Raw genomic sequence first — 16468 nt, forward strand, 5'->3', positions numbered from 1 at the left:
CAATTTATATCATTAATATACGATAGAAAACGAACCGATTTGCTGCCATAAAGAAGATGATAAGTTGTATGTCAGAAAATCCTGATAAGAAACGATAGATGTATCGGTTCGGTTAAGTCATATAAATATCGATAAGATGTCTATCATTTTATTCTTATATATCCGTATTAATGCATACGGTAAAATTATTACCATAAATAACGATACATATTATATCGTGTATATACGATTGATTCAGACGGGCAATAATTGTACATATAGAAAACGATTCATAACTATAAAATTTGTATAGTTATTTTCTTATTCGGACCTAAAACGATAGAAACCGATTCGATTTGATTAATGTTTTATCTGTCTTCTAAATATGCAACGATAGAACCGATAAGATACGATTAAAAACGATACAGATATAGCCGTTTTTAATCGTTTTCTATCAGATATGGTTACCAGGGTTTGTATCTATTATATCTAAAAAGTTAGATAAAAAAATAGAAGAAAATCCTTCTCTAGAAGTGGAAAACCTTTGCATTGACTCAGAGTTGCCACGTAAGAGAGTAAGAAAGATCAAGAAAATGTCTGGTGAGTTGGCAGAAGATGAAACAAACTTCTCCGAAGAGGATAGATTTCGAATAAAAGTTTTTTATGTTGTTATTCACAAGTTTAACCAGAGTATGAAGACCAGATTTGCTGATCAGAAGAACGTATACCTAGACCTTGCATGTTTTGATCCACGGAGGTTTCCTGAGCTTAAACAAGGTTTGCCAGCAAATGCCTTGAACAAAATATGTGATTTAGTGCCGAATATTGACAGAGACAAGCTAACTGAAGAGCTACAATCTTTTGTACAAAATTGGCCTCAGATGTCCTCAACGTTGAGAGATGAATATATTAAGGATATGGACATGGATTCAAAAAATGACGTATCAGAGGAAGCTGAAGAAAATGAAAAAATAAAGACATGTCAAATGTAAGAACCTTGTAAGGTGTGCATAAAATGTGTGTATAAAGTGATTTATGACTACAACATGTACTGTCTTTTGTACACAGAGCTGCATAAAGTTTATAAATATTTGCTTACAATACCTCTAACCCAAGTAAGTTGTGAACGAGCTTTTTCGAAGCTTAAACTTATAACAAGGTTGCGCTCTAATTTAACAAATGACAACCTGGAAGCATTTCTTATAATGCAATGTGAGAGGGACAAGCTTGTGGCACTTGACAATGATATGATTATCAATCGACTCTGTGAACAGAGTCAAGAAATAAAACGACTTTTATCTGTGTAGAATATCAGACTGTTTTCAATTTCCAATTTTGTGAAATAAAATTTACTTATCCCATGAATTTTTCTTTATTAATAAATAGGTCTTTATTAATAAATTTTTTTGAGTTCGTCAAAATATTTTGCGCCCTCTGAACATTCAAAGCCTGCGCTTTTTTGAAGGCTCCTGTCCGGCCTGGATACAGTGTACATAACGGCACATGGCCACAGGTATTTTCGTACGTTTTTGTCGATTATCATGGCTCTAGCTATCTCAGTTATTGTGCTGTTAGCGCGCTCAGCTACACCATTTAGCGCATGTGTGTAGGGCGGTGCTATCTCGAACTCAGCATCTTTGAATATCTTCGTTAGCGTATATTGTTCACGAATTTTGTGCCTGCCTCGCATCGTATTGCCTTGATGTGTCTTCTAAACTTGCTTTCGTATCTATGTTTAAATTCTTCTAATTTCTCGGATATTTCACTTTTATTCCGAAATGGATATGCAGCGATGAAGTGTGAGTAGTCGTCCACAATTGTGAGAAAGTATTTCTCTCCGTTTATGCCTATTGGGCTGATAGATCCACAGAGATCAACGTGAATTTTGTTGAATATCTGTTTTGTTCTCGGCCTCATTCTTGAGTGAGGTTGCTTGCTCATCTTTGCTTCAATGCATGTTCTGCATACACGCCGTCTGGTTTAACTGCACACGAGTGTCCTAGGCGCCGGTGCCATATCATTGGGTCGCCAGTTAGCGCTATATTTGCCCAATCGTTCGTTGACGTCTTCTTAAATGTAAAATTATGTAGGTTGCTTCTGGGTTGCGTTCGCACGATCAGCTCTTTTCCTTTGTATGTATGTCCGGATCCGTTTCTAAATTCGACTTGAAATCCCTTAGTTTCTAGCCGTTTAATGGACAGAAGATTGCATTTTAATTGGGTAGCGTATAATACATCGGTTAATTAAATGATCTTACCTTTGTAATCCAGATTTATATCGGCTATCTCAGTTACCGTAATTGCCTGATCTGCTTTTGCCACCGTAACTTTGATCGGTTCTTTAGTTTTCTCCGGTTGTACGTAAGCTCGAACAGTTCCTTTTTAATCATGTGGTAACTCGCGCCCGAATCTAATATGAAGTTTATACCTTTATTATCTGTGTTACCGTACGCTGTATCCGCTTGCGAGCAGAATGTGACGACATCTTCTTTTCGAGTTGCCTCGGCTGTTCGCGCTTTGCCGCTTGAGTTTTCTCTGTCGTTTTATCGTGAATGATTGAACTTATCTCTCTGTCTTGACTGTCCATCACGTGTTGTTCCCGGTGATTGCCTTCCCGTCGCACGCTTTTCGTTGTACTCGGAGAGTTGTCGATTGCCATGTCTTCTGTTGTCGTTTCCTTGCTTGTAGCGACAGTTTCGTTTGATGTGCCCTTGCTTACCGCAGTTAAAGCAGGATAAGAATGCCACGTCTCGTCCGTAACTTGACGCTTGTCATTTCTTTAGTTTCATTTTTTCGTCCAAAAGACGGTTTTTTACGAACTCGGCTGCCATAGTTTTGATCGCCGTGATTACGTTGTTGAATTCTGCTGGCATCGACATTAAGAGTTAAGTAATTTTCTCTTCCTCGGTTATCACAAGGCCTCAGGTCTCCATTTGCTCTATGCACCTGCCAAATTTTACCATGAATGTCGAGAGGTTATCACGCATTTCATATTTTAGAGATTCATGAAACTCACATCGCGCGTATAGCATTCGTAGAGCGCCCGTTCTTTCGAGACGATCTTTCAATATCTGTATAGCTTGCTTGCACGTCTTACTTTTTATTAGTCGCAAGTATTCGTTACTGACCGTTTGTATGATGGTTGCCATACCAAGCTTATCATTTTTCTCAAATGTACTGCGTTCCACCGCTTGTACCCTGGCGGAAAAAATTTCTATGAATAACTACAAAATTTAACTAAAAATAGAAATTTGTACATTTTTGTTGAAATATTTAATTTTTTGTAGAAATAGTTATTTTTTTGTAGAAATATCTATGAAATAGTACCACAAATTATTACAATGTTTTCAAATCAAGAAATTTTGCAAGTAGTATTTTTATAAAAAACTACAATTTTATAAAAAAATAGTACAAAGATCTACAAATTTTAAAAATTTAAAAGGAAACAAAATCTAAATGACTATAAATGACTATAGAGATCTACCACAATTTACATATCGTAAAACTATACAAATTAGAATCTAATCCAGTGTTTCGTTTCTCATAAAATACTACAACTGTGTACAAATACTAACAAATACCGATTTGTTTGTACAGCTCAAAAATTTATTACAATTATGGCTAATTAAAATTTGTAATTTTTAGTTAAATGTTACAAGTTTTTACATAAATCTTCCAAAATTCATCTATTATTAATAACATCTTAATTTGCAGAAGTCAAAATACTTATGTTTTTATTTTCGTATAGTCTGTTGTAAAGTCCAATAGAAAAATACATAAATGTACAATTTTTTACCTATATAAATTTCTGATTCGTGAATGGTTGTAATTTTGCATACAATACTACAAGGTTCTACAGAAAACGACAAAATTCTTAAGCCTTTTACAACTCGTGAATTCATGAAAATCTACATAAATTTGCTTTTTTTAGATGTTTATAAGATACTACAATTTTACATGGAAATTAACAGACCTTCAACCAAACCTTCAATTTTTCCATGGAAAGTAAAAATTAATATGTCAATTAAAAAAAAAGTATCTTATGCAAAATTAGAAAAAAAACTTAAAATAACATATAAGCAATGAGAAGTGCCGTTTTCGGTCGAAGCGGATCTTGATGCTTAATAATATTTCACAATATTAATTATTATTAAATACATGTTTCAGTTGACACCTACAAATGATAGCCGGTTCCGGAGAGAACGAGAGTGACAGGTGTGCAAGTGAGCGAGAGCAAAAGGGTTTAGAAGAGAGTGACGAGGGAGGCTGAGGAAGGAGAGGGTGATAGAGCGAGGAGGTATGGAGGTGAGAGAGTGAGGAGGTAAGAAGGGGAACAGAGGAGGGGCAGGTAAGAGGAGATAAAGGGAGGTAAAGTGTCTAGGCACTGAGAAGGTGGAAGCACGAACGGTAGCTGAGCTAGAGGGGCGCACGGTAGGTGAGCCGAGCCGAGAGCGGCAGCACGAGGTAGGGCGCGAACAATAGCGAAGAGAGAGGGACGACTCGACGCAGGATCCGGGACGCGGACAGCAGCGCGAGGCAGGGCATAGAGTAGGTGGTGGAGCTAGAGGGGGAAGTGAGCCGAGTTAGGAGGAGATGAGTGAAGGGAAAGAAAACGGGAGGGAGGGAAAGAGTGCGATAGGTAAGGTTAAGGAAAAGGAGAAAGTTAGAAGGGGGAGCACGGGAAATATAGAAGAGTTATGGAAAAGGAAGAGGGAGGAAATGGATAGGAGCGGGGGGGAGGAAAAGGAGGAGATTTTTAAGAGAAGTAACATGACGGCAAGATCTCCTAAAAAAGACTCGGAGATAGGTGTGAAGGAGTTGGGAGAAAGAATGGGAGAAATGATGGAGGAATTTAGGGCAGTGAGAGAAGAGCTAAGGGAGGGTTTCAAGGAGCAGGGTAGGAAGATGAGAGAAGAGATAGAGGACCTGAGAAGGGAGTTTAGGGAGCGAGAGAAGAGATGGAAAGAGGAGAGGGAAGAGACAAATAAGCAGAAGGAGAAAATGGAAGAAAGAATAAGGAGTTTGGAGGAAAAAATGGAAGAGAGGAAGGAGGAGAAGAAGGAGGAGGAAAGAAATGGTAGAGGGGAGGTGGGGGAGAAAATGAAAGAACTGGAGAGAAGGCTGGAAAGGAAAGAAAAGGAGGAGAGAAGAAGAAACATTGTAATAAGAGGGCTGGAAGTAAAAGAAGGAGGGAGGAGAGAAAATGCAGAAAAGTTACTAGAAGGAATAGGAGCGAAAGTAAAGGCAATAGAGGTGAAGAGAATAGGAGGTGATGCAAAAAAAGGAAGGGAAATGGTGCTGTTGAAATTGGAGAACGAAGAACAGAAATGGGAGGTTATGGAAAGAAAGAGGAGCCTAGTGGGGAGAAAGGAAAGAATTACGGAGGACCTATCGTGGGAGGAAAGAAGAATGAATTGGAGGTTGAGAGAGATAGCGAGAGGGGAGGAAAGAGAGGGTAGGAGGGCATGGATTAAGGCAGGAAGAATAAGGTTGGAAAATACTTGGTGGAGATGGGATATGGAAGAGGAGGTGTTAAAGGACGAAAGGGGAAGGAGAAGAAAGGAGAGCAGAGGAGGGAAGGAAGGGAAAGAAGGTAAAGGAGGAGAGGGAGAGGTAGGAATGGAGACGGGGGAATAAGAGGAGAAGAGGATAGAGGGGGTGAGATAAAGAAAAACAACGCAAAAGTTAGAAGAGAAGAAGAGGGGGAAAGTAAGTCAGTTTGGAGGATAGTATTCTGGAACGTAGCTGGGTTGGAAAATAAAGATAAGGATTTTTGGGAAGGGCTGAAGAAAGAAGATGTGCTAGTCATGTTAGAGACCTGGATAGGAAAAAAGGGCTGGGAAAAAATAAGGGGGAGACTTCCAAAAGGGTACGAGTGGGGGGTGCAAATGGCGAAGAAAAAGAATAAAAAAGGAAGAGCAATAGGAGGGATGATAATGGGAATAAGGAAAGGATTAAAAGAAAAGGGAACGGCAATAGAAGTAGATAGGGAGGGTTGGATTGCGGGAAAGGTCAGAACAGATGGCGAGAACTGGAGTATTATAGGGGTGTATGCAAAGAAAGAGGGGATGGAGGAGAACGTACAGGAGTTAGGAGATAGAATGGAAAAGAAAGAAGAAGGAAGGTATACGATAATTGGGGGAGATTTTAATGCGAGGACTGGTCAAGAAGGTGGGAGGATAGAGGAAGAGGAGGGAGGAGGACTGGGAGAAGGAAGAAAGTCGAAGGACAAGAAGGTGGACAGAGAGGGGAGGCTGTTGGTAAAGAGCTTAGAGGAGAGAGGATGGGAGATATTCAATGGAAATGTGAGAGGAGACGAGGAAGGGGAGTTTACTTTCACGGGGGGAAGAGGAGGTACGGTGATTGACTACATAATAGGGGAAGGAGAAGTAAGAGAGAAGATAGTGAGCATGGTAGTGGGGGAGAGAGTAGACTCGGACCATCACCCATTGGAAATAATAGTAAGAAGGGGGGAAGAGGAGGAAGGCAGGAGAGGAGGGTGGAAGAAAAGAAGCAGGGGGGTGTGGAACGAGGAAGGAGCAAAGAGGTTTATAGAAAAAATAGGAGAGGTGGAAGAAAAAGAAGAAGAGTTGAATAAGGAATGGGAAGAAATGGAAACAAGAATAACAGAGGCAATAAAAGGGGTAGAGGAGGAGCTGGGAAATAAGAAAGGGAAAGTGGGATGGTGGGATGAGGAATGTCGAGAAGCGAAGAAAGAGACAAGGAGAAAATTAAGGGACTGGAGGAAGAAAAGAGGAGAGGCCAGTGCGTACAAGGAAAGGAGGAAAGAATTTAAGGAGATATGTAAGAGAAAGAAGGAAGGGGAGAACCAGAGATGGGAGAGAAAAGTGGAGGGAGCAAGGAGGGAGGCGGAGGTATGGGAGATAGTGAATAGGGAGAGAAGGAAAAGGAGGGGAATAGAGGAAGGAATAGAAGAGGAAGAATGGAAAGAGCACTTTATGAAGTTATTAGGAGGAGTAGAGGGGAGGGTGAGGATGGGGAAGGAAGGAGAGAGGGAAAAAAAGGAAGGAGAGGAGGAAGAGGAGATAAGTCTAGAGGAAATGAGGAGAGTTATAAAGAAGCTAAAGGACGGAAAGGCAATGGGAAAGGATGAGATTCCAGGAGAGGCCTGGAAGCGAGGGGGGAAGGGGTTGGAGGTTTAGGCATGGAAATTTATCAATAAGATATGGAAGGGGGGAGGATGGCCGGAAATTTGGAAGGAAGGTATAATTGCGCCAATCGTAAAGAAAGGGGAAGGAAAGAGGGCATAGGAATATAGAGGGGTGACAATAATGCCTTCTTTGTATAAGGTGTACATGGCTATTCTGGCGGAGAGGATAAGGGAGGAGATAGAGGGAAAGAGGATGGTACCGCACAACCAGACAGGTTTTAGAAGGGGAATGGGAACGATAGACAACATTTACGTGTTGAACTACATGGTGAACAGAAGGTTAGAGAAGAAAGGGAGAAAACTGATAGCATGTTTTGTGGACCTTAAGGCGGCGTTCGATTCGGTGGATAGAGGAATACTAATAAAAGCTATGAGAGAAAGGGGAATAAGGGAAGGACTGGTAAGAAGGACGGAAGAGATGTTAAGAGAGACGAAGAGTAGGGTAAGAGGAGGAAACGAATTGGGAGAAGTATTCTGGACGGGGAGGGGAGTAAGGCAGGGATGCCCTTTGAGCCCGATTCTGTTCAATGTGTTGCTAGCAGACCTGGAAGAGGAAATGGGTAGAGTTAAATGGGGAGGGATAAAGCTAGGAGGCAAGAGGGTGTATACTCTGGCCTACGCGGATGATATAGTGCTAATCGCAGAGGACAAGGACCAAATGAGGAGTCTGATAGAAAGACTAGAGGGGTACCTGGGCAGGAAGAGATTGGAATTGAACGTGGGGAAAACAAAAATAATGAGGTTTAGGAAAGGAGGAGGGAGGGACAGTAAGAGAAAGTGGAGATGGGAAGGAAAAGAGTTAGAAGAGGTGAGGAAATTTCGGTATTTAGGATACGTGTTTCAAAGAAATGGAGGGCAGGAAGCCCAAATAAGGAAAAGGATCAAAAAGGCGGCCGCAGTGATGGGAAAAGTCTGGGGGATAGGGAAGAGGAGATTCGGGAAAGACTGGGGAAAAAGACTGTGGCTGTTCGATAGACTGGTGTGGACGGTGTTGAGTTATGGAGCGGAAATATGGGGATGGAGAGAAAGGGAAGGAATAGAAAGAATGGAAGAAAGGTACATTAGATGGGTATTGGGAGCGGACGTGAGAACACCGTGGTATCTAGTGAGGGAGGAGTTACAAAGGGAGAAATTAAGAGGGAGAGCAGGAATGAGGGCATGGAGATTTGAGAAAAAGTTAGAGGAAGGTGGAGGAAGTGAACTGGCGAGGTCGGCCTGGGAAGAGTTGAAGGAAAGAGAGATGGAAGGGAAAGCTGGCTCAGATTGGGAAAGAGAGAGAGGAAAGTTCTTCGAAGACAGAGGTGTGGGGCTAAAAGAGGTGGAAAAGATAAGAGGAGATGGAGACGAATGGTTTCTTAAGTTGTTTGAAGGGGATAGGGAGACGCAGAGAAAAGAGAGATGGGAGAGGATCGAGAAATCAGAATATAATAAGTGGTATAAGTGGATAAAGGGAGAGGGTATCCCGGGATATTTGAAGAAGGGATGGGGAGAAAGTAGATGGGGAAGGGTGGCGAGATTCAGATTAGGGAATAAGATAGGAGAGAGCAGATACTGGGAAGCGGAGGAGAAAAAGAAGTGTAGGTTGTGTGGGAATAAGGAGGAAACGTGGGAGCATGTATGGGAAGAATGTAGAAGATGGAATTCAGGAAAGGGAAGCTGGCAGGAAGCGGTAGGATGGGTTTTGGACGAGGAAGGAGGAAGAGAGGAATGGATGCTAGAATTAGAAGGGGAGAGAATGAGTGGAAAGGGAGATTTGGAGGAGTTAAAGGAGAGTAGTGGGGAAGACGGAAGGGGAGATGGGGGAGGAGGATAAGTGGGAGGGGAGGAAGAGGAAAGTAGAGAAAAAGTGAAGTGATTAATTGTTCTGTTATAGAGCAGGCAGGATGGAGCGTGAAGGGAGAATGATAGTGGAGGCAGTGGAAGGGATTGTAGAGGAGAAGTTAAGGAAGATGCTGAGGGAAAAGAAGGAGGAAGACAGAAAAAAGGACGAGAGGATGGAGGAGCTGGAGGAGAAGGTAAGGAGGCTGGAGAGAAAGATAGAAAGGTTGGAACAAAGTGGAGGCAAAAGGAAGAGGAAGGATAGCGAGGAGAGTATGGCGGGAAAGAAGAAATGGTGGGCAGGTGAGGGTGAAAGGAACGAGGACGACTTCAGAAAGAGGAATATAATTATAAGAGTGGAGAAAGAGAAATGGGAAGGTAAGGAGACCAACTGGGAGAAAGTGAAGGAGCTTTTCACAGAAGGGCTGAAGGTGAAGGTGAAGGTAAGAGAGGTGATAGTGGTGGGGCAGAGAGGGATTTGGTTAACGATTTTGGTAAAGCTAGGAGACGAGGAGGAGAAGAGGCGGGTTTTGGAGGCGAGGAGAAGGGCAGGGAACTCCATAGGAGTTAAGATACACGAGGATAAGTCGGTGGAAAGGAGGGTTAGGGAGAGAGAAGAAAGGAGAAGGGAGGTGCACAGGTGCACAGGGAGATCGGCGGAGGAAGAAATCACGAGAGGGATGGAGGAGAAGCTTCTCTTGAGCCCAGAGGAGGAGAAGGAGGAGGGACGAGAGAGGAAGCAGGCCAAATAGAGAGGAGGCGACAGGAAGGATGGAGGTGGAAGGAAGGAAGGAAGAATTGACGGCAGAAACGGAGGAAGAAGAAGAGGGATGAAGAGGGGAGGGGAAGGGGGGGTAAATATTTTTGTAAGGTCGCAAATGGCCAGGCACAGGGGAAAGAAAATGTACGAGGTTTGGGTACGTTCCTCATAAATAAAAACGCCTTGTAAACCCTACGGGGAAATGCAATAAACGGCATACATACATACATACATACATACATGTTTCAGTTTTTTAAATTGGCACTACGTGCCAATATGGACTTTGTCGGACTTAAAACGCAATTATGTAAACTGAAACTAAAAATAATATATTTTATATTAATTTGATATTGTCAAGTAAAATAATATACTATTAGAAGAATATTTATAACAGTTATACAAATTTATATGAATAGATCCATTATATAGAGTATATATTCATAATTCATATATGATTATCTATCACACATGATAATATACTAGTATATAAAACCATATATGACTATATATAACTATATATAACTATATATGACTATATATAAAGTTATACTTAAAGAGATTTAGCCATATATAATATTGTTCAAGATTATATTTCCATTTCTTATATGACCATATATAATTATATATTTACTAATATGAACAAATAAGAGGTATTTTTTTCCGAGTATATAATCATATATGCTTATATATATGGCCATGTATAATTATATACTCTCATATATGGCCATATAATATTGTTTAAGATTATATTTTCCATTTTTTATACATATGATCATATATAATCATGTATCTACTAATATAAACTAATATAAACTAATATGAATAAATAAGAGATTTTTTTTCCCGGATTATGCGGTTTTAGACATGTGTGTATATGTGATGCTGGGTAAGGTTTTTTTTATAATGACTCGCTTTTTATTTTATAGATAAGTTAAAATAAAGAAGTTTTTTTCTTTTTGTAATCGCGCAGCGCGACGTTGGCCCAATAGGCCTATTTTGTAATGAACCGGCACTGGTTTCTGACATTCACCCGACATTAAGAAAAAATTATATTCGTATATCCGATTCAAAATTTTATTATTATTTTTTAACTGAATTTGTTTCTTAAGAATTTTTGAAAAATTATATATTTGTGCTGGTTATGACACATGTAGACTATATGTATATAACACTTACATCAAATTAAGAAGTAGTCTACCACGTAAGACGGTTGGCTCACGATCCAGAGGTCCCGACTAGTCTCGAGGTCTCGAGTTCGAATCCCATCAAGGTAAGTGTGTTTTTCAAGTACGAGAAAATATTTATAATCGTAGGTTGCATCTTAAGAAACAAATTTAGTTAAAAATTAGTAATAAAATTTCAAAATAAATATAATTTTTTTTTATGTCGGGTGAATTTCCTCATTAGAGAGTGTTTTAATTCTAGTATTTCCTTGTAGTCTACTGTACTGAAATATATATAGAAATGTGTAAAATATCAGTATTAGTTGTAGTTTGGCGTAGTTTTACCGAAAAACGTCTTTATTCTAACTTATCTGTAAAATGAAAAGCGAGTCATTATAAAGAAACCTTACCCAGCACCACATACACACATGTCTAAAACCGCATAACCCGGGAAAAAAAATCTCTTATTTATTCATATTAGTTTATATTAGTAGATACATGATTATACACTGTTATAAAAATATTCTTCTAATAATATATTATTTTACTTCACAATATCAAAATAATATAAAATATATTATTTTTAATTTTAGTTTACACAACAATTTTAGTTTTACTTTCTATGGAAAGGTTGAAGGTTTGGTTGAAGGTCTGTTTTTCCATGTAAAATTGTAGTATCTTATAAACATCTAAAAATAGCAAATTTATGTAGATTTTCATGAATTCACGAGTTGTAAAAGGCTTTAGGATTTTGTCGTTTTCTGTAGAACCTTGTAGTATTGTATGCAAAATTACAACCATTCACGAATCAGAAATTTATATAGGTAAAAAATTGAACATTTATGTATTTTTCTATTGGACTTTACAACAGACTACACGAAAATAAAAACATAAGTATTTTAACTTCTGCGAATTAAGAAGTTATTAATAATAGATGAATTTTGGAAGATTTGTGTAAAAACTTGTAACATTTAATTAAAAATTACAAATTTTAATTAGCCATAATTGTAATAAATTTTTGAGCTGTACAAACAAATCGGTATTTGTTAGTATTTGTACACAGTTGTAGTATTTTATGAGAAACTAAACACTGAATTAGCTTCTAAGTTGCAGTTTTATGATACGTAAATTGTGATAGATTTCTATAGTCATTTATAAATAATTGTAGTATTCTACAAGTAAGCAGATGGTTTAATTTATAAGATTTTGTTTCTTCTTAAATTTTTAAAATTTGTAGATCTTTGTACTTATTTTTATAAAATTGTAGTTTTTCATAAAATACTACTTGCAATAACTTCTTGATTTGAGAACATTGTAATTTGTGGTACTAGTTCGTAGATAATTCTACAAAAAAATAACTATATCTACAAAAAATTAAATATTTTAACAAAAATGTACAAATTTCTATTTCTAGTTAAATTTTGTAGTTATTCATAAAAATTTTTTCCGCCAGGGTTGAGGATATGCACAGTTTAATATAGTAATCGACTTTTACAATACACGGCAAGACGGCCGGCTCACGGTCAGAACAATATGGCAGTAAAGTTAGTTCTCAAGAAAAGCACGGTACATGAGCGGAAACGAAAGTAAAGAAGAAAGTGCGCATGCGTAGAGCCGACGCGTCCTCTAAAAGAAACAATAAAAAAAACTGAAAATTATTCGTGATTTTACGTTATATGATAAGATAAAAATAAACAGAAATTTGCAAAACGAAAATAGAGATTTGTGTATTTTCACATTTCAAAAAAATCTCACAAATTTTAGACTTAGTTTCAAAATTCTTAAGCCATTGATGAAGATGGGATTTCAACAACTTCGATTTTTTAAGGGATTTTTTCTTCATTTTTTAAAAATAAGATAGACTACCGACAACTATAAAAAAATTTGATAAATTTATAGACAGCAATCCTAAAATTTCAATCTATAGATAAAGAGAAAATTCGAATATTTTCTATTTTTTAATTGCGTTTTTACTTATTTTTATTATTGAATTACTTTTTTTAAAATAGAGTATTATAAATTGGGGAACTTAACGTATGAAATAAATCAGAAATATCTATATATTTTTAATAACCAAAAATATATATTTTTGATTTATTTTATGTTTATTTTTCATTTGTATTTTTTTAAATTTTATTTTCAAATAAATCTGATTGTTATTTTCACAAATAATATACGTGTTTTTTTTTTATTACCAATTTATAATATTTTATTTAAAAAGAAGTGGGTAAGTAGAAACTTGCACATTGCTTCCTCTTATTTTTAAGTATGCAAATTATAAATTGAACATTACTTTCTCACAATTTTTAAGTATACAAATTATAAATTTGCACATTGCTTAATCGACATTTTATTTTGCTCATAAAGCTTTCTCTATGAGGAAGCCTGTTCTTTTATGCATAATTATTAATAGGTTATGCATAATAATTAGTATATTTATTAATTTGGCTTCCTCATAGAGGAAGCTTTATGAGCGAAATAAAATGTTGATTAAACAATGTGCAAATTTATAATTTGCATACTTAAAAATTGTGAAGTAGTAATGTTGTTATAATTTGCATACTTAAAAATTATAAGGAAGCAATATGCAAGTTTCTACTTGCCCACTTAAAAACTATGAAGAAGCAATGTGCAGGTTTCTACTTGCACACTTAAAAACTATAAAGAAGCAATGTGCAGGTTTCTACTTGCACACTTAAAAAATGAGGAAGCAATGTGCAAGTTTCTACTTGCACACTTTTTTTTATTGTGATAAAGTTGTATTGCAACTAATATCTGTTATACTAATATTTGTTATACTCTTACAAAAATCAATTAAATAATTAATGTTTTTACTAAAATGATCCCTACTAATTGTAGATATATCTTATTTCCATTTTGTTCAATACCAACCTTTTTTTAATGATACTCTATATAAAATTACATGTATAACTTATACTGTAACTTTTTAAGCAGAAATCGGTAATCCCTTCACCGATCCTCGCCAAATTCAAGAAAAAACTGAAGAATATAACAGAATTATAGAAATAACTTAATATTTCAAAATTTGCGGAAGTTAAAGCTACCACAAACATTTCTCAAAAATTCAAAATTTTGTATAAAGAAAGAAACTTTTTACCGATTATTGCCAAATTCAATACCAACCTTCTTTTAATGATACTCTATATAAAAAATTACATGTATAACTTATACATGTAACTTTTTAAGCAGAAATTGGTAACCTTCTCATCGATCCTCGCAAAATTCAAAACAACCTTCCTTTAGTAATACTCTATATAATTATACACTTTCTAAGCAGAAATCAGTAATCCTTTCACCGATCCTCGCCAAATTCAATAACAATCTTCCTTTAAAATAATACTCTATCCATGAAATAACTTAGGGTAGACCGAAGCGAATTGGATCAATATAAGTTTTAAGACAGTTTTCGTTAGTGTTTTATTTCAAACAAGCTATTTTCTTTCACCCCCCCCCCCAGCGTGTGTGTGTGTGTCTTCTCTTTCTCTATCTATCTCTCTATTTATCTCTCTATCTACCTTTCTATCTATCTTTCTATCTCTTTATCTCTCTCTATCTCTCTATCTCATTCTCTCTATTTGTGGTTATCAGTACACATGATGTATCGGTGAAGACCGACCACAGGTTTCTTCCATGTACATTTCAGTCCATGCTCTTCTCTCACTGACAGATACAGTATGTGCTCGCTTATCTTATCAAATCTAAAAAATTACGTATTATTTCCCGAAAAATTTAAGAACTTTCGTAACCGGTTTCCAGAAAATCGGTAACATAAAATTATATGGCATTTCATATACAATATATTGTTTTAGTATTATAAGTACGGATCAATGGCTTAATTGTCCGGATCATGCCCCGATCTTGGCTTAATTGTCTAGATCATGCCCCGATTTTGGCTTAATTGTCTGGATCATGCCCCAATCTTGATTTAATTGTTTGGATCATACCGATCTTAGATCATGATCCGATCTAGACACAATTAAGCCAAGAATATAATAAAACTATAAATAGCCCGATATTTCAAAATTTGCTACATATGTTTCTCAAAAAATTATGGATCTTTGATCGCGTATAAAAATGGATTTAATCAACCAAGTCTTAAAAAATTATATATGAAATAGGGGTAGAAAAAACTGAAGAATATAATAGAATTAAAAATATATCGATATCTCAAATATTGAGAAAACTACAACGTAAAACACACTTTTCTAAAAAATAAAAATCCGCTTAAAATCCATACCGATCGATGGATTTTAAGAAAATTAGAGGAGAACATACTTTCTATGATACTCTATTTGTGTGCAAAACAACCCGATATCTAGAAAATTGTAGAAGTAGATGCGTGTACAAAAAAATCCGTACACACACACATACATACATACATACTTCCGTACACACACACATACATACATACATGTTTCCGGACATTTTCTACTAATATGATTTCTCGACATTTTGGAACATTCTAAACCTATTTCCATCAAAATCTCGAAAAATTGTTTTTTCACCATCACAAAGCTTCCTCTATGAGGAAGCAATATTAGCCCTTAATATTGAACTGTTTTGCTGTAAAAAATAAAAATAAAAATTTTGAAAATAATTCATATTTTTTGATCGGCTTAACCGATTTTGATGAAATTTTAATATATTGTAGATATTATTGAGACACATTTGTGGAAAATTCGGGAAAGGTTTCTGATGACAGAAACATTGATAAAAAAATAAAACATTGAGAAAAAAGAATATCAAAAGTGCTTCTAATTAATGGGTTTTGGGAGAGGGGAATAGATTTTAAGCCCGGGCGAAGCGCGGGCGAAAAATCTAGTTGTCTATAAAGACCAAGAAAAAATTAAAAAGAGCTGAGCGTGAAGGAAACGCTTACAATGGCTGCATCCAGAACCACGATCGCTCACTGAGCGCTCATTCAGCGCTCACAGGTAGCCGCTCAGTGAGCATTTTTTATGTACTAGATATATGCTCACAACAGTTTACTATACGCATTTATATGACGTATAAGTTATAGATATTTATTTGCATTTATAATAGACATCTACGTCTCTAAAGATCTGCGTAATTATTAATTTCTATCTTTACTATCTGCCACCTGTAAAAATATACAAATGCTTTATCTAAGGGCCATTCTACAATACATCCCATACGATGGCTAGTTAAAAAATGTTATTTCCGATTGCGTTTGTCAAATGCGGTTGTCAAAAGAGAGTTGGCAAATTTTTAATTTTTTGTGGCGACAGTAACTGGCAATCGGCAATCAGAAATAACACTTTTCAACTAGCAGTTGCCATCGTTTGCAACGTATTGTAGAATGGCCTTAAATGTTATTAGCTAGAGTAAAGATGTATTCTGTCTTTTGCATGTTACATAATTATTAAAATTGTAATTTTGATTAAATATAATTTTCTCTCTATTGCAATATAGGCGTATTATATTTTTGTAAAAAATAAATTGTTTAAAAAAATATAATTACCAGAAAAGTGCGATATAAAAATTAAAAGTATGATAAAGAACAGATCACACGCACACACGCACGCCGCACGCACGC

The 16468-nt window shown here is 36.6% G+C and overlaps 1 protein-coding gene and 1 long non-coding RNA gene across 4 annotated transcripts in view; both read right to left on the minus strand.

The window, feature by feature from the left end:
• LOC112454986 (potassium voltage-gated channel protein Shab-like) overlaps positions 1-16468 on the minus strand; it is a 307820-nt gene that overhangs the window by 39933 nt on the left and 251419 nt on the right. The window lies entirely within an intron of this gene.
• On the minus strand, positions 1975-4472 carry LOC112454990. The gene is made up of 3 exons (XR_003040811.1): positions 4157-4472; positions 2995-3176; positions 1975-2924 (listed from the first exon to the last, which is right to left on the minus strand). It is a non-coding gene; the product is annotated as an uncharacterized LOC112454990 (long non-coding RNA).

Source organism: Temnothorax curvispinosus, unplaced genomic scaffold (genome assembly GCF_003070985.1).
Source record: "Temnothorax curvispinosus isolate PA1 unplaced genomic scaffold, ASM307098v1 QBEX01005624.1, whole genome shotgun sequence".
Lineage (NCBI taxonomy): Eukaryota > Metazoa > Arthropoda > Insecta > Hymenoptera > Formicidae > Temnothorax > Temnothorax curvispinosus.